The following is a 24,214-nucleotide window of genomic DNA, read 5'->3' on the forward strand; positions in this document are numbered from 1 at the left end:
ATTTTAAAAATACCATTTTTATCAGTGTGCTAAAACTGAAACCTTGATTGGGTCAAGTTGAATTTATTTTCATCCAAGGGACAATAGTTAAAAAGCATGAATTTGGGACTGATGTAACTCCCATCTAGAAATTTGGGTTTCTAAATATTTTCTGTAAGGTACATTTACTTGAACTTTCAGATGTTTGATTTCAGTTTTAATGTGGAATAATTGCCTCAGGGTGTATACTATTTGAGACTATAGTAAGTCCTCTAGCACATTTAAAATAAAAACAAGAAAGTATACAGTTTTCATTTATCACAAACATATAACCACATTATAAAAATTTTAGAATAAAAAAAGGGAAAACCACCCTATTTCATCACTCTAAAACAAATACTGCTGTTGGTCTAGTATATTTCCAAATCATCTAACGCCTTCCTTTAACTACTTGCAAGCAAACTCTGTATAAAATGTGCATCTTATAAGTGGTTTCTGAAACAGCTACAGTTTTTATAACCATCATTCTAATATTTAAAGTAGGCAATAAATAAATAAAAATTAAATAAAATTTCTCCAGACGGCAGGAGAAAACAACTCAAGTGTTTTAGGATGTTTCGCTTTGTCCTAAGAAGATCTGAATAACAAAAGAGCAGGTGTAAGTGGAGATGAGCATTCTCCTGGTATTTTCAATTTTTTTTTTTTTTTTTAAGATTTTCTTCCCTTTTCTTTTCCTTTGTCTCTATCTAATCTTGTGGAACTAGAAATGTATCTTGAACTTCCCCACACATGAACATAACTCTTCATGGGCACTGAAACCCTCTTAATAAATGCAGTTCAGTAGTAATAATTCCTAGTATTTATTCTTCTCAATCTTCACCTCAATGTCCTCTTTGAAAAACTGGTGCCAGAAATCCAATCACCAACTAACCTTCCTTACTGCCCTAAAATTGTTGGAAATGGTTTAAGTGGATATTGGAGTTTATTTAAGTTCATTTATGGGAATATTAAAGTGCTTCATACTAGAAAATAATGGCTAGAGCTTCATAAAAATGTCACTAATTAAGCTACCTGGGACATTAGGTGACATTTTTACTTAAATACACAAAAGAGAAACGATCTCATGCTTCTAAAAATGAATGGTTTTAGCGGATATATGAATACTTGTAACTGATTCATGGTTTTGTACAGCAGAAACACAACATTGTAAAGCAATTATCCTCCAACCAAAAAAAAGTTTAAAAAATGTTTTTTCTAATCTCAAATGACCTCAATTTCCCAAACTAGCAGAAATATCACAAAGTCATATTTTGGAACCCAGACATCTAAATCTATGATTTTAACAGTTTTCTTCTTATTTCCTTAATGTTGCACTTTGAAATTCATTCTCCAGTTGCAGCTTGGGATGAGACTTCCCCAGTGGTTCAGTGGTAAAGAATCCACCTGCAATGCAGGAGTCAGAGGAGGTGCAGATTCAACCTTTGGGTCAGGAAAATCCCGTGGAGGAGGAAATGGCAACCCACTGCAGTATTCCTGCCTGGAGAATCCCCATGGACAGAGGAAACCAGCGGACTACAGTCCTCAGAGTTGCAAAGAGTCAGACACGACTGAAGCGACTTAGCATGCATGGACGCGGCAGCTTGGGATAGCCCAACCGACTCTTTCTGGCAACCATTCTTTAATTCTGGCCAAAGTTTTGACCCATAATCACTGACTGAAAGCGGCCAAGCGATGCTAGAGCACTGTCTGCTGGGAGAGCCCAAGCCAACACACAGCACCCCGACGGCCTGAGTGATGTGAGTCTCACGAGGGAAGGGCAAGTGGGCTCGAACATCTGAAAGGCACTAGAACCACCACCACCTGGGAGGACTGGCCAGCAGTTTTATGAATGGCAGTTGGAAGTAACTAGAGTCAGAGGCATCCTGTTACCTCTGGCGATTAGAAATGAAAAGAGGCGCCTGCCAGTGTCTAATGGTTTAGGAGAGCCACACACAGATTCTTATCCCATTCAAGTAACAAGCCCAAAAGTCCACTTAAAATCTACCCATTTCTGACACTCACTGCCTCATTAGAAACTTAAAAATGGGCTTTAGGATTCTATGTCTATTTCTTTTCCAATATGTACATATAGATTTGCTTTCAGAAGTCCAAAGATGTCATGCAGACTTCAGTGAAAATGTGACTGCTGTGCATCACTGTATCAGAAGAATCAAACACCCGAAAGTGGGACACACACCTTCAAGGCTTGTAAAGAGTTCTCCAAAGCAATTAGTCTAAAAACCACATCCAGTTCAGAGGCAAGTAACTGAAAAACTACTGGGTGTTTGCCAACTTTTCTCAGTCCTAGGAAATTTAACAAAAATCCTCAAAGATCTATTACGCACCTCAAGAATACAAAGATAAAACCCAGTTCATATGGACACTACTAAGGTAGTACAGACTGATCCAAACACAGTAGATAACAAGGACACACCCTTTACACATCAGGGGGAGATGGGACACACTTCAAAGAATGAAACAAGTATGATTCCAACAGTAGAATCTGAACAAAAGATGGAATGTTGATGACATAAGACCTGAGTGAGGTGAGTGGGCTTAGAGCTGTCATGGAAATGCTAAGACCAGATGTGCTTTACAACTCACTAAGGTCTGGGAGCATGTAAGCTGGACAAACAATGGTGAAGATATGGAGTGTTTCTGTATCTCAGGCAAGATGGAAGGAATCCTAGAAAACCATAATGGCAAAGGAAATGTTTTAAGTCTTAAAGTGGAAAACAGATACTGCACAGTCATAACCCAGTCAGACTAGCAGGTTGTGGAAAATGTCATTCCACACCCAAAGCACAGGGCAGAGGGGCACCGTAGTGCACTGATGAAGCACTGAGGGGTCTGTAAAATGCAGGGGGTCCATATGGACGGGTGGGAGATGCTCTAGACATGGGGACACCTTTGCATTTCATGCACAGAGCATCCTCAGGAAAAAAAGCTATTTTGTTCTGTTTTTTAATATTAAACTTTGGTTGTCAAACTGTTTTACACAGAATCCCAGTTCAGAAAAGCACTTGTGCCTCTTCCTGAAAGACAAGTTGATACAGTTACCATTCATCTCTGAAGTCACTGCCTTGCTCCAGTAACAGGGAAGAATCTAAATCCTGCACATTAGATAAGTCATCTTCTCCACAACAACCAAACACCAGATGCCTGCACTGGACAAGCTCAAGGTCACACCCTCTACATAAGTGTCTCTCTTTAACCTTCAAAGAGAAGGTGCAGATGTATTACAGCCCAGCTAACAGATGATTAAAATGAGGCTGCAGACTTCATTCCTGGGCCCAGGGGCTCACAGCTGTGAGTATGGTGTACTACCTACTAAGCCATGAGGTCTCCCCAGAGGAGGCAGGAAGAAGCTCCCAGGCCAGCCAAGCACACACTGGTGCAACTTCTGGAAAGCAAACTGGCAAAATGCATAAACTGAGAGCCTTAAAAAAAGTCATGACTTCCTCAACCAAAAAGAATTATACACCTAATTTAAATAAATAATCCAAACCACTGACCAAATTTTATGCACTAGGATGGTTACAATATTTTTAAATGGTGAAAAATGGGGCAACAAATTTCCAACAATAGGCAAATATGTATATATTCACACAGTGAAATACTATATAGCCTTTAAATTTTGTTATGACAATTTTTAAAAGACATGAGAAGGACTGGAGGGGAACATGTTCAGCCCCTAGTCAGGGAACTAAGATCCTGCATGCCACACAAGGCAGCCAAAAACAAAAAAGAAAAAGACACAGGAAAACATGAACATATCAGGTAAACAAAGTCGAACAATCATACATCATGACTTCAACTTATTTTTAAAAAGCATCTGTATTTATAAACACACAAACATACAGAAATTCAGATGGAAAATACTCAAATTTTAGATTATTCTGGGTGGTGAGACTGTAGATGAGGTAATATGCTCTACAAAAACATCTGTACATTGCAAACTTCCTATAATAAGTATTTATGTTCGTGTAAACAATTAATGCAAACAAACATTTTTCAAGAAAGCATTCATCACACCTCTCAAACCAGCATCTCTGAGGAAAAATTCAGCGTTCACAGACGCTTCAGAGAGATTTCATCTGCACCGGCAGACTGTCTCAAATCTTCTGCATGCAGCTTTGGATTGGGATAAAACTTCTCATATTCCTGGTTAATTATTGATGAATGTGGAAACTGCCTCATTTATTAAAGACTTATGTGCTTCCAAAGGCAAAGCAACACACTCTGAGGCTTGTAATCTGATGTGAGCAAGCAGTTTCTAGTCTGTAATAGGATTACTTGTGGCATTCTCATTCAAAGGACAAAATCCAATAAAATAAATTGTAGAGTGTGTTTGTTTAAGTAAAACACTTGTGCATTGTCCTCCACTTCCTCTGCCAGCTCTAATTTACCAATCAGTCAGATCCCCAAAGAGGCAGGCACAACAATGATGCTGATGCATAAACGAGGGGGGGAAAGATGCTGAAATGACTTCACAGGTGCACCGAGCACCCACGCAGATGAGAGGCAGAGGGGGCCTCAGAGGCTCTGCCCTATGTGGAACGGGCATTCATGCAACACAGCACTTGTAAGTAAATGAGAAGTTTGTAAATGAAGCAGGGAAAATCAAGTTACAGCTGAGCTAATACAAACTTGGGGGGAAAAAAATGAAGCTTTTTGTGAATTGTTTTCTAAATATTACAGCAATATACCCCAGTATAAATGGATTTTTAAAAGATTTAATGAGCCATACAAAAACTGACTGTATTTCTTTAATCCATGGAATTACATGAGAGGTATTTATTCCCTGGAAGAACAAAAAAAAAGCCCGTCTATGACTGTGAAATAAATCCCAAGTCATTGACCAAAGAACTCACACAGTGCAATAACCACCTTCCACCCCAGCCTCTCACACAGACACACATACATGATGCTCCCACAGTCTGGTTGATAGTTTAAGAACATCACAAAATAGACAGTCACCCCACTGGGAGAAAAAGAAACCAAACTGAAGGCCTAGAAAGATTGAAGGCAGGAAGAGAAGGGAATGACAGAGGATGAGATGGTTGGATAGCATCACCGACTCGATGGACCTGAGTTTGAGCAAGCTCTGGGAGTTGGCGAAGGACAGGGAAGCCTAGCGTGCTGCAGTCCATGGGGTTGCAAAGAGTCGGACACGACTGAGCAATTGAACTGAACTGAACTCTCCTATACAACGTTTCATCATCTAACTGCTCCAACCCATCATTTCACTGCCCCTGACCCACTGATACCAAAATACCAGTCCATGGGCCCAACGCACAGCGAGGCCAAACACCACCAAATCGTCAGAGTTTGGAGCAGAGAAAGGTTTACTTCAGGGTCATGCAAGGAGATGAGTGACTCATGCCCTCAAAAACCCCAAACTCCCCAAGAACTCTCAGCAAAGCCCTTTCCTAGAGAGGGCTTTGGAAAGGGAGGGGCGAGTGAGTTGTTGCAAACGCCTTGGTGGCAGAGCTTGCGTTCCTGAGGTCAGGTCACACACAGTAAAGGAATGACGCTCCTGTAAACCTCCACCAACTGAACGTTATTCTCTGTTCTGACAAGAAAGGACACAGTCCCCAGGCACAACCATCACCTCCGAGGTACAGTCCTGACTGAGAGGGGCAGATCTCAGCTGACAGCTCCCTGAGGGCCAGGTCCCCAGATCCTCTCCAGCCGTCATCACTGAGGGAGCCAGGGCACAGGATCCAACCAGCCCTCAGGCTCTTCAGGCCACCCACACAACGGTGGGAGGAAGAGCAGGTCCCACAGATGGTCACCCATACCATGAGGTTGCAGACGTAGGAATGGGGGAGAGGGTCATCACCACCTCAAGGCCTAGGCACACCGAGTGGCCTTAGTGAGGGCTCTGGAGCCTGCAGGACATGGTCCCCAGCCTGTTCCCTGGGCCCCCAGCTCACCTGTTGGTTTGAGGTTAAGTGAGCTGGAGGGCCCCGGGGAGAAGGCCAAGATCTGCCTCTTCTCTCGCTGCCTGATGACCACCACTCTACAGGAAGTTGACTGAATGCCTCACTAATGGGCCCTCACTGACAGTTGGTTGCTTGTGGGCGGGGCCTAACACCAACCAATGGCTGAGCAAGACCACTAACGGTCCCTCACTGACAGTTGGTTGCTTGTGGGTGGGGTCTAGCACCAACCAATGGCTGAGCAAGACCACTAACGGTCCCTCACTGACAGTTGGTTGCTTGTGGGTGGGGTCTAGCACCAACCAATGGCTGAGGGGGACCTCTATCAGTCACTCATTGACAGTTGGTTGCTTGGGGGAGGGGCCCACAGCTGTGCCAATCAATGGCTGAGCCGGACCACTAACAGTCATGCAGTAATGGGGTGCAGGTTAATGGCAGCACAGAAAAGGCCAGTGCTAAGGTCTGTGCCCAGCCATGCTCTACTACACCATCACCTAACGGCCCCTGATCCATCATCTAACTGCTCCGATCCATCGGGATGCCGTCACAGCAATGTGGAAGGTGCCTTTGCACCACTCACTCTGCATGGACCTCCTGCTCTGCCCAACCCTGGGGCCAAGGAGATGGGTGATAACAGAACAGAGTCCAAAGGGTCTTGCCAGTTCTCTGAGGTAAGAAGAGATGAACACTTCAAATACAGGGCTCAGGCTACCAGTTCACTTTCCTCCCTCAATTCAAAAATGGTCATTAATCAAGCAGCACCTGTTCTCCCTCTCTTGACGCTTCACAGACTCCACTCCTCAGCACAGCAAATGCAAAAAATAAAAACTTAACATTCATTCAGGTTTAACGCTGTGCTGTGTTTAGTCGCTCAGTCAAGTCCGACTCTTTGCTGTCCCATGGACTGTAGCCTGCCAGGCTCCGCTGTCCATGAGATTCTCCAGGCAAGAATACTGGAGTGGGTAACCTATCCCTTCTCCAGGGGATCTTCCCTGGAATCAAACTGGGGTCTCCTGCATTGCAGGCAGATTCTTTACCAGCTGAGCTACCAGGGAAGCCCCAATAAAAGACACAGACACATGAAAAAGTGGCTCCTCACCACCAGAGGAGTATTTCTTAATCAATTCCAGCATTAGTCATAGCTGCGGTGCAGTTTCCAAGGACACTGTTTTTCCACTAAGGACATACCTCCCCCTCTTTTAGCCACTTTATGGAAAAGTCATCCACCCCCTGGAACGTGCATATCCACCCACAATCTTTATAGCAACATCTGAGCACAATAAATCCAACATGTCAAGCCACAGTTGTCAGCAGGGGAAGGTGGACAGCACCAAGGATTCCCAGTGGAGACTGCTAGAACCAGCACCATGCTGCAGAAGAAACATTCAAAAGGTCCTTCTTGATGCTATCAACACACTGTCTCTTAAACATTTGTTCATGCATGCTCAGTCACTCAATCGTGTCTCTTTGCAACCCATGGACTGTAGCCCACTAGGTTCCTCTGTTCCCAGGTAAGAATACTGGAGTGGGTTGCCACTTCCTTTTCCAGGGGATCATCCGGACCCAGAGATTGAACCCACATCTCCTGTGTCTCCTGCACTGGCAGGCAGATTCTTATCACCGAGTCACCTGGGAAGCCCCTTAAAAGTTCATCCTCTTCTAATTATTGACAAGTAATAAAACACATAATAACACAGTCGAAATTATAAATTATAAAGTGACACTTTATATCCCTATAACCAGATGTGTCTATTTTTGGATCTCTCTGGTTTGTGGGTGGGAAGAGCAGAGGGTACCTTTTGGGCCACACCTGGGTCTGTGGCATAGGTGACCCTGAGTGGTCCAGGCAATGGAACATGGTGCCAAGCAAGGAGAGACAGAGACTGGGGCAGAGTCTTGAATCCTCCCTGGGAGGGTGGGAGGAAGATTGTCTTGGGGGCAACAGGGAAGCCCTGAATCTATCTGAACACAAAGGCACAGCTCTGTCAACATCACAGAGGAAAGAATGGGAGAACCCAAGTGAGAAGAGAAATGAGGGCAAGAGGATTCCAGGCTAGGGAACCAGGAAACAGCACAATTTGGGGGAAATATGAGTCCATTCTATTAAGATGGGCAGGTGAAGAGAGGTGGTAGGAGTCAGGGGGAAAGGTAGGCAGGGGCCGTTTTCAGGCTGATACAGGTTGTTTTTGCCTGGAAGGCCCTGCCAAGCCTCATGGACTTCTCTGAGTTGGAGAGTGTTGTGATGAAAACTGTTCTTGGGGAATTTCCCTGCTGGGAACATGTAAAGTGGGTCACTGCACACGTTGGGGGGCGGTGAGGGGGTCATGAACCAGGAAATGCCCTTAACAAGTAGTGACTGGAGAACTTTATTCCCAAAGCCTGATACCTATCAATTACATGTAAAGCGTTTCATTTTAAGTAAAACCGAATGAACGTAACCAGCACCACATTTACAGCGTTACAGTGGAGCAGCATATTACCCAAAAGTAAGGCACTAAATAGCATGGTGAGCTTAACTTATGGTTAAACTACCCTCTGAAAACTCCACTGAATCACCCATAAGCACCAGGGGATGCTCCCACAATGAGAGGACTCGGGAATGGACAGCACACAGGGAAAATGTTCTCCCACTTCCAAAGCCACCTTGCGTCCACAGCACACACTCATGAGAGAGGGGCTGCCTTCACCAGGCCTACTGTCTGCCTATCTCTGCTGAGCCCACAGAATTTAACTCATTATAGTGAAACACCCCAGTGATGCAATATCCATAAGCTTCCACCCTCCCCCCCAGAAAAAATCCACATTAGAAAAATAACTAACTCTTCTTTAAACTTGACACTGGTTTTGGCGGGAGACATATAATTCAAAATACTACCAGATGTTCAAAAGTCCATCTCCACCATCTTCCAGAATCCCCTCTAAAAAAGGTAAACTCATACTCCAGTTCTAAGTAGTACATGGAACATTGGAAGAGCTGCCTTCTGAACACTGTTGCTTAGCAGACTGATGGAATTACTTTATTTCCTCATCAGTACATGAACTTGAAGATACATGACTAATTTACCTCACGAGACATTCCAATAAAGGAATCCTGAGCGGCGCAGCCACTTTGAACCTCTCAGAGGAGATGCCATGTAAACCCAAGGTGTTATTATTTTTCTCTCTTTCTGCTGTACAGTCTGGGAAAGCTGACAAATCTCTGGACTCATGAATTAGGAGCTCCAATGACTTCTTAGATTTGTCAGCATTGACAGTTCAGGATATACACTTTATTACTGTGCCCAGACTAAGAAAAGGAGAACTTTACAACATGACACAGAACAGTTAAAAGACTGCATGTTTGATGTTATCTGTAATACATACACACACACACACCCCTCTATAGTGACAGCAAAATAAAGATGGTCACAAGTTCCTGGACTCTCCTGGCTTTGAGAAGTGCAGCCAGCATCCCCTGCCCTGGAATCTCTGCTGTTTAGTGACTGGTTTGGCACAGAGAATATAAGGTTAGTGATTCTGTGCTGGCTTCCATATTAGGGTCTTTATAGAGTGACAGCTTCTTCGTCTGACTCATAGGACACCCTCTCCAGGAGCCCTGAGCCCTCCATGCTGGAGATGCAAAAACTAGGTGCGCTGGTCAACAGTGCCAGTGAACCCCAAGCTTCTACCAACCCCACCAGCACCAAACATGTGAATGAATGCAGCCATCTAGGACCTTCCAGACCAGGTCTGGATAGGTCTGGAAGACCTGCCAGCTGAATATCCCCAAGTAACTGCAAATGAAGCAGAAAAATCACCCAGCTGAGTGAGCCCTGACCAAATCCTGACCCACTACATCATGAGATATAATTAGTTATTGATTTAAGTCATGAAGTTCTGGGTAGTTTGTTAAGCAGCAATACCTAAACATACATAAATTTTCAAACAACATTTTTACTAATCAACTCATGGTTAAGTGCTATTTGAAACTGCCAAATAAGAAAAAATTCTCACAAGGGCAATGATCCCAAACATGTTACACCTTTAACTGAAGTAATTTCTAACAGGTCTATAAGTAAGTTCTCATAGCTGCAGTACCTTTGAAGACACAGTTTTAAATATTGCACTTTGCATCTCTGAAATCTCCCTTGAGGAAAGCATGTCCTGTCTTTATCATCTCTGGCTGGTGAGCCCTGTACTGGGTCCTCCTGGCACTATGACTGGGGTCAGGGGGCAGAGGGGGGAGTGGCAGGAAGCCCCATCCCCTGTGCCAACTTTCCAAATGAAGGTCGGTTGGCAAATCCATGTGAAGAATGACAGCTGGTCATCTGTCCTCTTTTTCCTACTTCAAGTAACAAAGGAAATGTATAAAAATGTAGGGATAGCATACGGAGCTACAATGCCAGGAAAAGCAAAGACTACAATGCCATTTGCTGTTGTCTTTGTTGTTGTGCAGTCACTCAGTCATGTCCGACTCTGCGACCCTGTCGACTACAGTATGTCATGTTCCTCTGTCCTTTACTATCTCCTGGAGTCTGCTCAGATTCATGTCCACTGAGTCAGTGATGATATCTAACCATCTTATTCTCTGTCACTCTCTTCTCCTTTGCCTTCAATCTTTCCCAACATTGGGGTCTTTTCTAATCAGTCGGCTCTCTGCATCGGGTAGCCAAAGTGTTGGAGTTTCAGCTTCAGCATCTGTCCTTCCAATGAATATTCAGAGTTGATTTTCTATAAGATCGACTGGTTTGATCTCCTTACTGTCCAAGGGATTCTCAAGAGTCTTCTCCAACACCACAGTTTGAAGGCATCAATTCTTCATTGCTCAGCCTTCTTAATGGTTCAACTCTCACATTCATACACGACTACTGGAAAAACCATAGCTTTGACTATATGCACCTTTGTTGGCAAAGTGATGTCTTTACTTTTTAAATACACTGTCTAGGTTTGTCATAGCTTTCCTTCCAAGGAGCAAACGTCTTTTAATTTCACGCCCAAGTTAATAAAATGGACCCGGGGGGGGGGGGGGGGGGGGGGGGGGGGGCGGGGGGGGGGCGGTGCAGGCACATTCTCTGACCCACGTTCAGGTCCCCGAGGCCTCAGGCCAGAGGCGCCTGTTGCCCTTGCTCCCTGGGGTGGGGGTGGGGACTGTCTGACTGGAATATTCCAACAAGCTGAGCATGGATGTGTGTGATAGGAATGCCCTTTGGCCTGGTGAGGGTGTGCCTTCTCCTACACAGGCAGGCACAGCCACAAACAAGCCTGAAGAGAAGCTCCAGCAAAAGGAGTGCTCAGTCCACTGCTCACAAGCCTGCTTTACCCAGAACCAAAAGTCTTAGCTGTCCTGTCTCTACACATCACAAACACCAAGGGGACATCACATGACTTGCACCAAATCTCACGTGTTTGACTCAATATGACCTTTCCTTTCCCCCCTTATTTCTATCTCTTGGACTGTCAGTTTTACTGCTCCTCCTGGACCTTTTAAGTCATTTCTGTCACGAAACTCAGACTAGATGTCCTTAAGAGTTAACGGCTGAAACCTCAGGAATACCTAGTAGCAATGCTGTCAACTGCATCCACAAATAAAACTCAAAATTAATTAACAGGCAGGAGAAGAGAGTGATTTCATTTTGAAAAAGAATAGATTCTTGTATATTTATACCTCGAATCACTTTTGCTGTACATTAGAAACTAACACAACACTGTCAATCAACTCTGAGTTCAGTTCAGTCGCTCAGTCGTGTCCGACTCTTTGCAAGCCCATGGATTTCAGCAAGTCAGGCTTCCCTGTCCATCACCAACTCCCGGAGCTTGCTCAAACTCAGGCCTATCGAGTCGGTGATGCCATCCAACCATCTCATCCTCTGTCATCCCCTTCTCCTCCTGCCTTCAATCCTTCCCAGCATCAGGGTCTTTTCAAACGAGTCAATTCTTCACATCAGGTCAATCAACTATACTCCAATAGAAAATAGAAAATTTTTAAGGTGGGGATTGACTTCAAGAGTCAGAAATGAAAATGTACAGATAGAGCCATTGTCACTTAAGTAACGAACCTGTGAGCACCCTGGCTGATCCTCTCAACTTATGTTCTGGAAATTTCCATGTATAGCTACAAGGCGGCAGGTCCCAGGTCACATAACACAACAACCCCTAAGGGCCTGGAGGCTGCTCTAAACCAGTGGTTCTCCACCCTGGAAGCACAGAGAAACCCCCAAGGAGCTTCAGAGCAATACCAGTATCCACTGCAACCCAGAGATCTGATTCCCTTGGTTCGTGGGGAGCCTGAGCATCCAGTTCTTAAAACCCTTTCAGATGTTCCTGCCTGCAGCCAGAGTTGAGAGCAACTGTTCTGAATCATCTGTTGTTGTTTTAGTCAATAAGTTGTATCCAACTCTTTGCGAGCCCGTGTATTATAGACGGCCAGGCTCCTCTTTCTATGGGATTCTCCAGGCAAGAACAGCAGAGTGGGTTGCCATTTCCTCCTCCAGGGGATCTTCCCGACCCAGGGATCAAACTCGAGTCTCCTTCATTGGTAGGCAGGTTCTTTACTACTGAGCCACCAGGGAAGCCCCTGGAATCATCTGAGTGAGTGAAAGTCTCTCAGTCATGTCCGACCCTTTGTGACCCCATGGACTGTAGCCTGCCAGGCTCCCTGTTCATGGAATTTTCCAGGCCACAATACTACAGTGGGTAGCCATTTGGATTCTTTACCAGCTGAGCTACCAAGGAAGCTCAGAATCATCTGAGGATCTGGCTAAAATGCAGATTTTGAGAGCATCTGTCTGAGATGGGGTCCATGATTCTCCATTCCTAACAATTTTCCAAGCAAAGCCAGCGCTGCTGATCCATAGACCACACCTGAGCAGCAAGGGGCTTCGACGTCTAGCCTCCTTGACCCAGCTGGCTCCATCATCCCAAATGTGCACTTCTTCCCCTTCATTCATGAGCCACTAGATGAAACCTAGATCAGAAAAGAACTTGTCTTCTCCAATGGACTCTGTTCATTCTTTCCTGTAGAACAGTACAGGCTCTTCAGCCAGAGGGGTCACATCAGATGTACAGCTGTTTGCCACCTTCTTAATCTTCTTTAGCCCAAGTGTCCTCACCCATAAACTCAGAGTTGCCTCACTACCACTCCATGGGTTTAATGAGCATAAGCCCAGACTTAGGGCCTGATGTTACAAAATGCCCCCAGAGTGCTAACCATGCCTGTTGATAATAAGCATTATCACTGCTACTCTTACCTGATCCAACTATGTGCTGGTTCCCCTCCTACCTGTCAGAAACTCCTCAACAAATTGGGACTGAGATGTGATAGGTATCACTGTTAAAGGTATTTTCTCAACAGCTCCCCAATGTGACAGGCAGATACATAATGCCCTTGATACAGCACCTCTTGTGCAAGAGCTTTCGATCATCCACCCTGACATAAAAAGGTTATTGACACCAAAAGAATGACCTGAAAATACTACTACCGTGAATCTATTAAGGAGGTGGTTTCCCTCCTCATAGGTGGAAAAACAGCCCAGGACCAAAAACTCTTCTGCTTTAGACTAAAACTCCACCCCAATCACCCATCAGAACAGATCTGTCTAAAATGCTCCCAAGTCAAACAGTACAACTTAAATGTTCTCAGAAAACATAAAGAAATACTCAAGGTGAGGTGAATGTGTTAATTAACTCAACAGGAGGAAGTCTGCACAATGTACAGGTGTATCAAATAACGGTGCACACTTAAATATCTTACAATTTTATTTGTCAATTACACCTCAATAAAGCTGGGGAGAAAAAAAAACTCCCCCAGAGTTATTTCTCTACAGTTTTGTTATAAAATGCTGGGATATTCTGGAAAGGTTCTGAAAGCACTATTTATCACTTTCATTACAAAGCACAAAAACACAGGAAATTGTAAATGGAAAAGATATGTATAAATTCCAATCAACCACGTTGCTGTATCTCTTTTTAGGCCTTGTGTGAATCAAAAGCCTTGGATTTCAAATGCACTCACCTGACACAATGTTTGTAAACAAATACTGGAAGGAAACAAAGTCAAAATATGAATGCTGCACAACTAGATAAGCTTTATTGTTTTAATCACTACCCAGCAACTTCCCTATACACATAAGCAGAGAGGGAGGAAGCTTGAATTAATAAGATGTTTAAAGTCCTCAAAGACAGGAAGATAATTCTCAATACTGTGAAAGGGAAAATGTAAGTAAAAAGAGGTGGTCCTCTTGGGCATGAACTCAGTTGAGTTTTGATGAGTTGGCAAGTCTGGCATTTTAGCACAGCCCCACCCAGAACCCTGAGGAAGCCTCCCAGGCACCACTCCTGGTTCAGAATGATAAATAGGTCAATTCTTGGGCGAAGTCTTCAGGTGATTGGCATTGGGTGCCTTTAGCTGAACTAAAGTATTAAAAGTTGTATCAATCTGTCAACCCTTACAACTACCTACCCAAGCAAAAGATGTTCTGTGTTCATTTACTGCTGATCTGGCTGCCCCAAATCACCATCTTAAAGATACAGAAAAGAGTAAAGAAGTATTATGGGCATGTGAATTATAGAGGCCTATAGAATACAGGATTAGAGGGGTCACAAAACTGTCAACCTTACCACTTTTTTTATAACTCAGATTATCTCTTTGAGCTCCAGGATACCCTCAGAACTACTAGTTAATAATTGCTAAAGGTCTTTAAAACAGCTATCTTAAAGATCTTTAGGATTTTTTAAATATCAGTAGCATTTACAATTTCTAGTTTTACTCTTTCCAACTTTCAAAAGATTTCTTTAATGGAAAAATGTGTAACCAGTGCCTTTTAAAATATTGTAGATATAGCAAAGAAAGCTTCCATAATCTCCATTCATCTAGCAGTGTGGCAGCTGCAATTATTTTAGAAAATTAGAAGGGCTAATAGGACTTCCCTGATGGTCCAGTGGTTAAGAACCTGCATGCCAATGCAGGGGACAGGAGTTCAATCCCTGGTCCAGGTAGATCCCATATGCTACAGAGCAACTAAGCTCCAGCGCAACCACCGAAACCCACTCACCCTAGAGCCTGAGCTCTGCAACAAGAGAAGTCACCACAATGAGAAGCCCGAGTGCCACAACAAGGAGTAGCCCCAGTCTGCCACAACTCAAGAAAGTCCACGGGCAGCAACGAAGATCCAGCACAGCCAAAAGTAAATAAATAAAGTTTAAAAAAAAAAAAAAAAAAGGCTAATAACAGAAAAAGCTACAGAGTTAGGATAAACACACTTCTTGATCTGTAAAAGAATCAGCTACTGGGTTATCAGAACATTCTTTTTCCCTATTTCTAGCTGATTTAGTAAAAGTACCAAAACTGGAATACTAAATACTGGAATTTCTATATTACTTTTAAGAAGAAAGTGGTAACTCTTTGACAAACCATCTTGAAAAATGACAACTGGAATTATAAATCAAATAAAAATCAAGTTGATTTTATGTGTCTAATTTCTGTGTGAAACTTGAGGGAAAGGAAAAGATCTAAAATTGACTAAGAGTCTATAACATGGCAGGGGAATTATCTACATTAAATCCCTTGATCTTCATGACTGCTGACTAAAGAAAATATTCCCAAATTACAGATGAGAAAACTGAGGCTCAGACAGATGGTGAGACTTATCAAAGTTCAAAACTACCACGGCCAAAACTAAAAACGAGAAAAGATATTCCTCTACGGACATCTTTGAAGCATCTATAACAGTGTCACTGGGATTTTATCTCTCAAACAGCGGAATGCTTTCAAGACTTTTAAAGGGAGAACTCTTTTTTTCCCCCTAAATATTCAATATTCCACATCTAGAGCAATTCTAAGGAAGATGAGAAGAAACAATTTAGAAGCATTTATTCAAGTGAGCCTTAATCACTTGCGACCATTCTTAGCAAAAGCGAAAGAACAGTACAGCTCTCAATCTCTCTGTTTTACTTCCTACAATGCCTTTTTATAATATTCTCTCTTTACACCTTCACAACAGTCCTATGAAGGACATGTATCCTGGGCTGACAGAGGTTACCGTTCTTGCTTTCAGATACACAAATGGTGTAATCTGTTCTTCTGAATCCTGGCCCAGACTGTGTCATACTGAAGTGCTTGCCTCCTAGAAGGAAAAAAACAAAAAACATCCACCACCAAACTTTCCACCTCCAGCTAATTGTGTTTTTAAAAAGTGGGTCGTGAAATACAAAAGATAAAACTGACTCCACTATAAAAACTTCAGGGTTTTATTAGCTTTCCAGGTTTCCTTGAAAAAAAAATATTCCCAATAGTATGTGCCTTCATAAGTTAAAATATGACTCATTTCATATTCCTCAGGCAGTACAAATGCAGAAATGCCACCATCTTCCAGATGCAGTTGTTTAGGTAGTTATCAATCCAAATGAGGCACTTTCATGTAGAGATCCCCTTCATTTGTCTGAAAGGTTTTTTCCCAGATCTCTAACAAAGCGATAAAAATACCAAATCCCACATTCAGCCTTCATGGACTTAGTGATTAGTCATATCCTGTATGGTGGTTCACCAGGAACCAATAACCTGCACATCTCCCCTCCTTCTTCTGCAGGTGCTGCTGGCTGGAATGAGAGAATCTCAGGTTAGACTATACCCCTGTTGGGCAGGAACCTGGCTAAGTATTATTCACATATGACTTTGCACAACAGCTTTCAGAATTACAAATGGTACATCTTAAAAGCCTTTCTGTGTTCCCTTGGAAATGGATTGTTTTTTAATTCTGGATTCAATATTAGATTTAGAAAAAAATAAATCATGAACATGAAAAAATATTTCCCAGTTTTTATTGTATACTGCAAAGAACTAGAACAAAATAGCCCATTCTCATCTCAACCACTTACACAGAAGCAGCCTGTGTTTTTCATCTGTTAATACCACATATTTTTAGTATTTAGGAAGCTTAGGTTTTTTTATATATAGTGAATTATCTTCTAAAATAAACAGAGAAGGAAACATTGCTTTGTATCATAGAATATCTCAAAGAGGCCTTTTCAGATACATAAACCCTATCGTACAGGGATGCAGTACAAAAACAAGAAAAACTACACACCAGGAAAAAATAAACCTGAGTTCCAAAAACTTGCCTTATCATTTCTGAATACTAAAGAACATTAAAAGTAGGGACCAGTCATCTCTAAAACCCCTTAAATTGGTATCACCATAAAAATACCAAATTCATGAATACATTGGTATGTGTATGTGTACACACATGCCATACATTTGGAAGCATGCAGAATCACACCTTTAGTTACACTTCACAAAGGACACAGTCTTATTAAGTTACTTCTGAGCATGTAATTTATTTTAAAAGATATTTATCTTGGGACAGTAAGGAATTCTGAGGGACAGTCCAGGCAAAATACATCCTAACTTTCAAAACAGCGTATGTTTGACCTGCAGGTCAAGCTCATCATTTCAAAGTAACGGAAGCAAAACATTCTCACAGGGAGGGTTGGGGGAATTGAGATCTACTCTGTTCACGCCTCTGAAAAAGCCTCTCATGCCTGATGGTCCCATGGGCACAACCACCAACCACGCAGACTCAGGGTGGCTGTTGCCCAGGGGGACAGGAAGCAGAAGCCCAGCCCAGAACTTCTGAGTATGGGGAGATGAAGATGGGAAAACTGATGCACACAGGGCTTGTGAGACCTGCCAAAGCTCAAAACCAAAAACTGGAAAAGTTCTTCCATGATGGACATCTCAGGTCATCTGAATCAACTGCCAGGGCAGCTGGTGGACTGGGCTGAGGGAGAGCAAGGCAGAATGAGTGAATGGTTAGTTGGCGAAGCCTTTACAGGGGGCACTAGGGAACGCAGACTCTCAGCAGTCAAGGGCTTAGCAGACAGCACCAGGAGAGAGCAGACAACCTCGAGAAAGCAGGTTCACACATTGTATGGAAAACTCCTAAAAATAGCCAGTCTTCATTTGAGCATCTCTGACACAGAAAAACATGTTTTATGGGACTCTCAGAACTATAAAATACCTTAAAAATGGAGCTCTGTCCATAGTGGCTTATGCAGTCTTTTTTTTTTTCTTAGTATCTTTATTGAGACATAACAATATATTACAAAATTCACCCATTTAAAGTGCACAATTCAGTGATGTTTACAGCATACTTACAGAGGCATACAACCATCACCACTATCTAAATTGAGAACATTTTCATCATCCCAAAGATCAACCCCATCCCCATAAACAGTCACCTACCATTCTTCAACCCCCGGGCCCTGGCAACCACTACTATACTTTCTGTATCTACAAATTTGCCTATTCTGCTCATTTTGTAAATTTGGACTCATATAGCATGTGGGCCTTTATGACTGGCTTCCTTTATATAGCATACTGTTTGCAAGGTCCAGCTCTAGTGAGGCATGCATCACAGCTTCACTCATCTTTACAGCTTAATAATATTCTAATGTATAGATATACCACATTTTTTTCAGTTGATGAACATTTGACTTGTTCTATTTTTTGGCTGTTAGGAATCATGTCATAAACATTCACATACATATTTTTTCTATAGATGTATTTTCAATTTCTTGTGTGTGTATAAGCTATTATTGAGAGAGAAAACACTAAATAATTCACATATCAAGTCATTTGGAAAGAAGCTGGAAATTGTATTTCTAAGTTCCAATATTAGTTGATGGAGGAGAAAAGAATAAACAAACGTAATATTTTATGGCATGAACATATAAAGATGGAAGGTCAGATACAGGAAGACAGAGCCATGAAGGAAAAGCATTTTTACATAATCCTTCCAAATGGAAAAAAAATTTTTTCAGTGGGATAATATAATGACTATAAGACAAAAAACAATCACCTTCCTGCTATGATCATAGAGCTTTGCATTTCTTATTAAGATTTTTCTCTTTTCCATGTAAAACAGAAAAGATACCAAAAATCAGTAAAATGCATAAATTTTCTGAGCCCTGTTCTACTGCTGTTGACCTTGGTGGCACCTGGACTGCTGCGTGAGTGGCCAAGTGGGAGAAAAGTCGCCTGTGTGGGCTGCCCACCTCTACCCCATGGAAAAGTACCTCCACTTGGGGTAAGCACTTTCCATCCTTGAAAAAGGGCAGAGGGCTTGGGTCATCTTTCAAGTGTTCGCCACCACCCACCTGCATCCAACTCTAGGCTTGAACAAAGCTTCCAGCACAGATGGAGATTCGTGCACATGGCGCTTTGATGTGCACAGGTTACCTCCCGTGCCCAATTCACCACATTCGCCACAAGCCAAGAAGCACCTCCCGTCGCCAGATTCTCCCTGTGAATCTCAGATCCTAAACATTTCTGTTTACTCCTGGCACTTACCCACAGATCCCAACTGACAGAATTAGAAGCGCCAGACCCAGCACAGGTGTGTCTTGGGGCCAGATTCCTGCACTGCCCTGGCCACCAGCCTTGAAACAGGCCCAAAGCAAACCCCAGGATGATTCCTCTGCTCTGGCTGAAAAACAGACCAAACTCCTTGAAAACAAATGACACAGAAGAATGACTTCCAGGTACCCCGAAACCACACTAAATCAATCTTTGTCCCAATACGCCAAATGTACCAAACTTTAAAGTCTTCAAAATCATACAGTCTTCCAAGCAAAAGTGCACTTTTTGTGTGAGAATACGTGCCACGTATTTATCCTCAATTTTGCACCTACTCAGCTTGTAAGATGACTATGTGGCATCTTACTAAGACCATCACCTTCAAGCACCTCACCCAGGAGAAGGGGCTCAGTTCGGTTCCAAAACAAACACCCCAAAGCACCCACAACAAAGCACATTCCTCCAGGTCAGTACGGGAGCTGTGGGAAGCGGGGAGAACCTCAAGCAGCCTTGGGTGCGGGGCCAGCCTGAGCTAAGCTGAGGCTCAAGAGAGGAGCAGATGTGAAGCAAGCAAGTCATCTAGGCGGGAGAAACTGAAAATGCCAGGGCAAAGGCAGGAAAGTGCAAGCAAGGCCAAATGGGTAAGGATGAAGTGGGAGGGCCTGGGGTGGAAGAGGCAGGAGGAGTCCTGCAAGGGACAGGCCCTGCTGAGGTGGCAGGACCTGGCCTCTGGGGAAAGCTGGTATGGGGGTCCTTAAGCAGAAGAGTACAGGGAGATGTGCATTTTAGAAAGATCAACCTTCCAGACATGTTTCTTCTTTTTTTCTTTTTGAAGAGGAAGATGAGAAAATGTTAATAAAATAATAAAATGTATCTCACTTCACTATTCAAAAATACAGTCATTCAAACTCTGCAACAGTCTGTTTTCCTAAAAGTTTCAATAAACTTGTGAATGTGTAACAACATGCAGTCATCCATCTGTCCACAAGAAATCACACACCAAACACAAGATTCTTCATATAAACCATGACTTACATGGTTATGGTAATCAACAGTCCTCCCCGCACCCATAAAAGGAAAGTATATTTTCAAAAGTTACTGCCCATAAATTTACGTTTGTGTTTTTTTTATATACCAACAAACTGAAAGTGAAAGTTGTACAGTCATGTCCGACTCTTTTCTCCAGGCCAGAATACTGGAGTGGATAGCCTTTCCCTTCTCCAGGGAATCTTCCCAACCCAGGGATTGAACCCAGGTCTCCCGCATTGCATTCTTTACCAGATAAGCCACAAATAAATTGCTATTAAATAACTCTTAAGGTTTCCATGCTCAAGGAACAGAAGCAGTGCCTGCCTCACAAATAAAAATGGTACCCAGAAGTCAACCCAGAGTAAAGCTGTAACATCCGCGATTTTTACATTCTCTACACATACACACACACACAATGTGCTCTTCTGATTGTGGTGCTGCTTAGGCAAATATTAACATTCCCACCTATTCTTTAATTAAATTACACACTGTCTTCCTGAGCAAAGAGGAAAAACCCAAACAGGACTAGCAGACTACTCGGGAAAGTCTCGCAGGCAGTAAAACCATTTGGTGAGTAAAACCAATTAGGCATCCAGATGCAGAGCTGAGGAGCTGCCCATTCATCACCCCTCAGTACTCACAGGGACCCTGCAGGGGAGGAACCTGTTCAAGAGAAGAGGAAATGAGGCTCCGTAGGGCTGGTCTGCCCAAGGTTAAATGGTGAAAAAACCCAGGTCTCCAAACTCAATCCAAAGCTCCCCCTCAAACCCTAAAAGAGGTCTGGGGATGGGACGGAGGGGAGCTAAGAGGTTCCAGTCACTCCCCTCGCTCACTTCTGTCTTCCCTTCATTAGTCTTCAGCGATCAGCAGTGTTTCTGTGGACTGAAGGTGATCCTGGTCCTCTGCCCAGAAGAGAACTAGTCCTGCCCAAACACCTTAGTCCACCCAGACCATTAGACTGTACAAAGCCTCGGGGTCTCATCCTGGCATTCCCGGCCCTCCTCAGCTTGGTCCTGCCCCGCCATCTGACAGGACGGCAGCACAGGAGCCAAACTAGCCCTGATGCTCACCTGCAATGCCCTCTCTTTCACCTCTCAGCATGGCAGTCAACATACTCCAGATGCACACGCCTGGACCCACTGAACACCTATCAAACCAGGACACCTGTGTCAGGCAGGTGGTTTTGGGGGTCACCCCACTACCCAGTTAGGAAGTGCTGTCCTAAATCCAGGCCAGCCTTCCCACTGACTAAGCCTAGTACATGCAAACCCTGGTGATTCCAGAAGATTGCCACCCCCAGGCTATAATGCCCACTTCCATCTCTGAAATCCAGAAGCAACTACTCTTTGTATGTACCACCCTGTTGCTAATTAACGTTATTGCCTACTGTTATTTATAGTTTAATATATTCACCCTGTTTCCCAGATTACATTCTTCTTGAGAGCAAGAATTCAGCCTTACATTTCTTCATAGAGCATGACATTTTGCACACAGTAGCCCTTCAACAAATTAACAATTTAAAAAAAAAAGAATGGAGATTTTTTTTTTCTGCTAACCAGAGTTGATGTGCACAGCAGGAAAAAATGAGAAGTCTCAGGCCAGCCCTGATCCACTGAGAATAAAGAAAAAGCAGGCAAAGAAGCCAAGTCACCACCACATTACAGAGTCCGGGCAGTTGGTGCTCTGCACCCTGCGTCCATCGGGGACCATGGATGAGTCAGGCCACAGGTAGGAGTAGGACAGTCCACATGGCACGGTCCTCCATGTCTAGCAGGGCACCCTCCTCAGAGATGGTCTGCATGAGGATGGGTGGATGGGGAAGAACAGCCAACCCATTTTCACCCATCAGGGATCGTAAACAGAAAAACAGTTTTTAACTGGAGGGAAAAAAAAAAAGTGCTATGAATAACTGTAAGCCTTCAAATATCTGCTTATTGAGGACATTTCTAGTATTAAGTCACACCACTCCACTGCCCAGAAAAACGTATTTGTTTAACCTGAAAAAAGCTTAAATATAATGCCAAAAATTAGCCCCACCACACCACAAAATGCTCACTGCAGAGAAAAGTCTCAGTGGCTTGGGATCATTCTTTCTCTTTCCTTTTTCTTTTCTTAATTTCTTTCTTTTTCCAGCTTAGCTGGTTTTTATACAAAGCCATAAACATGATCTTCCCCTATTTTTCCCCACCAGATGGGAGTTCGGCATGGCACATGTCACCTAGCAACCAAACACCACTCTGCAGCTACCCAGTTACCCAGTTCTTCATACAAAATTTATCTTGTTCTATTCAACAGTAAGGGGTAAGGAAGAGATAAGAGAATAAAAGTTAAAACAAGTGTTAATAATTGTTTGCTTCATAACCATTTTAAAGGAGGTGGGCAAAATGGAAAGAACCACTAAAGTTTCATCTTAGCCATTACCTAATCATTTAAGAGGAAAAAAATACAAATGGACCTGGAAGAAACTCCAGCTCTTGCAACATTGGAGAGTCAACAGTCTTGTGATCCGATGACTGAACTTTGTAAACCACAAAGCCCATTTTAAAATTTACCTGCTGAACTGTGAATTGCACTTAAAGAGAATTTAAACAATTTTGGAAGCTCTTGAATCATCTCTGAGTCATTTATATCCAACTCCAATAACACCATCACTCTCTGAGCATGACCCTTCCTTCCTTCCTTCCATCTCCACCAGGAAAAGTAATCAGTCTCATGCCTACCCTTCAAAACTCAGCTCTGATGCCCCTTCTCTTGGGTGCCTTCCCAGGTGCCCTGCAGAAACTTATGCTTCCTTCTTCATGCTCCCCAGTCATTGCAAAACCACCACCACTGATACCTAAAGACAAAGTCCAGCTCTCTCACTGAGGCCTCTCAACTCCATCTACTCAAAACCCCAGAGGCCTGTCTTCTCCCCACTGCACTGTAACTCGAAGTCCAAAGGCTGGCTACCCTAAGCGCAGGACTAAGGCAGGACCATGTAGCCTCTCTCCTTGAGTCTCACAGTCCAATTTCCATAAGCAGCCAGTGGATCTCACAGATGTCCAGCACCCAGAACAATGCCTCAGTCACAGTAAATGCTTAAGAATTTCTGTGGAGCATACAAATGACCCAAACAACTACATTTGTATCTCCCAAACAAGCTGTTCCACCCACATGCATCTTGTGCATAATGAAATATGACTAATGTTAAGCATGTTAATGTTTAAGCATGTAAATGACTAATGTTAATCAGGTCCATTTTAAGCATGTAAGCCAAGAAACATCCATCACTCCTCTGTGATGGACCTGAGCACACTGCAAAGTATATATTATTCTCTTTCCTCTCACGGTTTATTTTGTTGGTTTCTCGAGTACATGTACAATCTGATTATTGGTACCGAACATTTAGATCACAAACTGTCATCCATAAACAATCCTTTAAAATGCTCAAGGTAGGTTCAGAGGTTGACAGTGGTTTAAGATAAGCAGGTGCCCAATTTCCACTAATTTTATTTGATTTTCAATAAAAGTTCAACCAACTGTAAGGAACATTTTAGAGCCGTGAAGTAAAGTCAACATCTTCCATCACTGTGTCAGGTTCTTAAACATCCCCAAGATTATCTTTAAAAGGCCAAACGTGTGCTAATTTTCCTCTCTGCTCAAAACAGGAGTGTAAAAAAATTTTTTCCTCTGTGGCCCCCAGACCCACAAGGGCTCAAACTACTCCAAGATCGGGGACAAAACGGGATTTCTGAAAGTGACTGTGCATTCCAACCAACGTTCCTCTGGCGCAAAGGAAATATCCTCAGGTGCTTGAGAGAAACTTGGGAGGCGTGGGCCGTTGTCAAACAGACACAGACGATAAAACAATTTAACAAAAAGCCTTTTCACTTCTGACACATTGTAGAGGAAT

The 24,214-nt window shown here is 43.1% G+C and overlaps 1 protein-coding gene across 20 annotated transcripts in view; it reads right to left on the minus strand.

Moving 5' to 3' along the window:
• PARD3 (par-3 family cell polarity regulator) overlaps positions 1–24,214 on the minus strand; it is a 561,862-nt gene that overhangs the window by 536,470 nt on the left and 1,178 nt on the right. The window lies entirely within an intron of this gene.

Source organism: Cervus canadensis, chromosome 10 (genome assembly GCF_019320065.1).
Source record: "Cervus canadensis isolate Bull #8, Minnesota chromosome 10, ASM1932006v1, whole genome shotgun sequence".
In the NCBI taxonomy this organism is placed as follows: domain Eukaryota; kingdom Metazoa; phylum Chordata; class Mammalia; order Artiodactyla; family Cervidae; genus Cervus; species Cervus canadensis.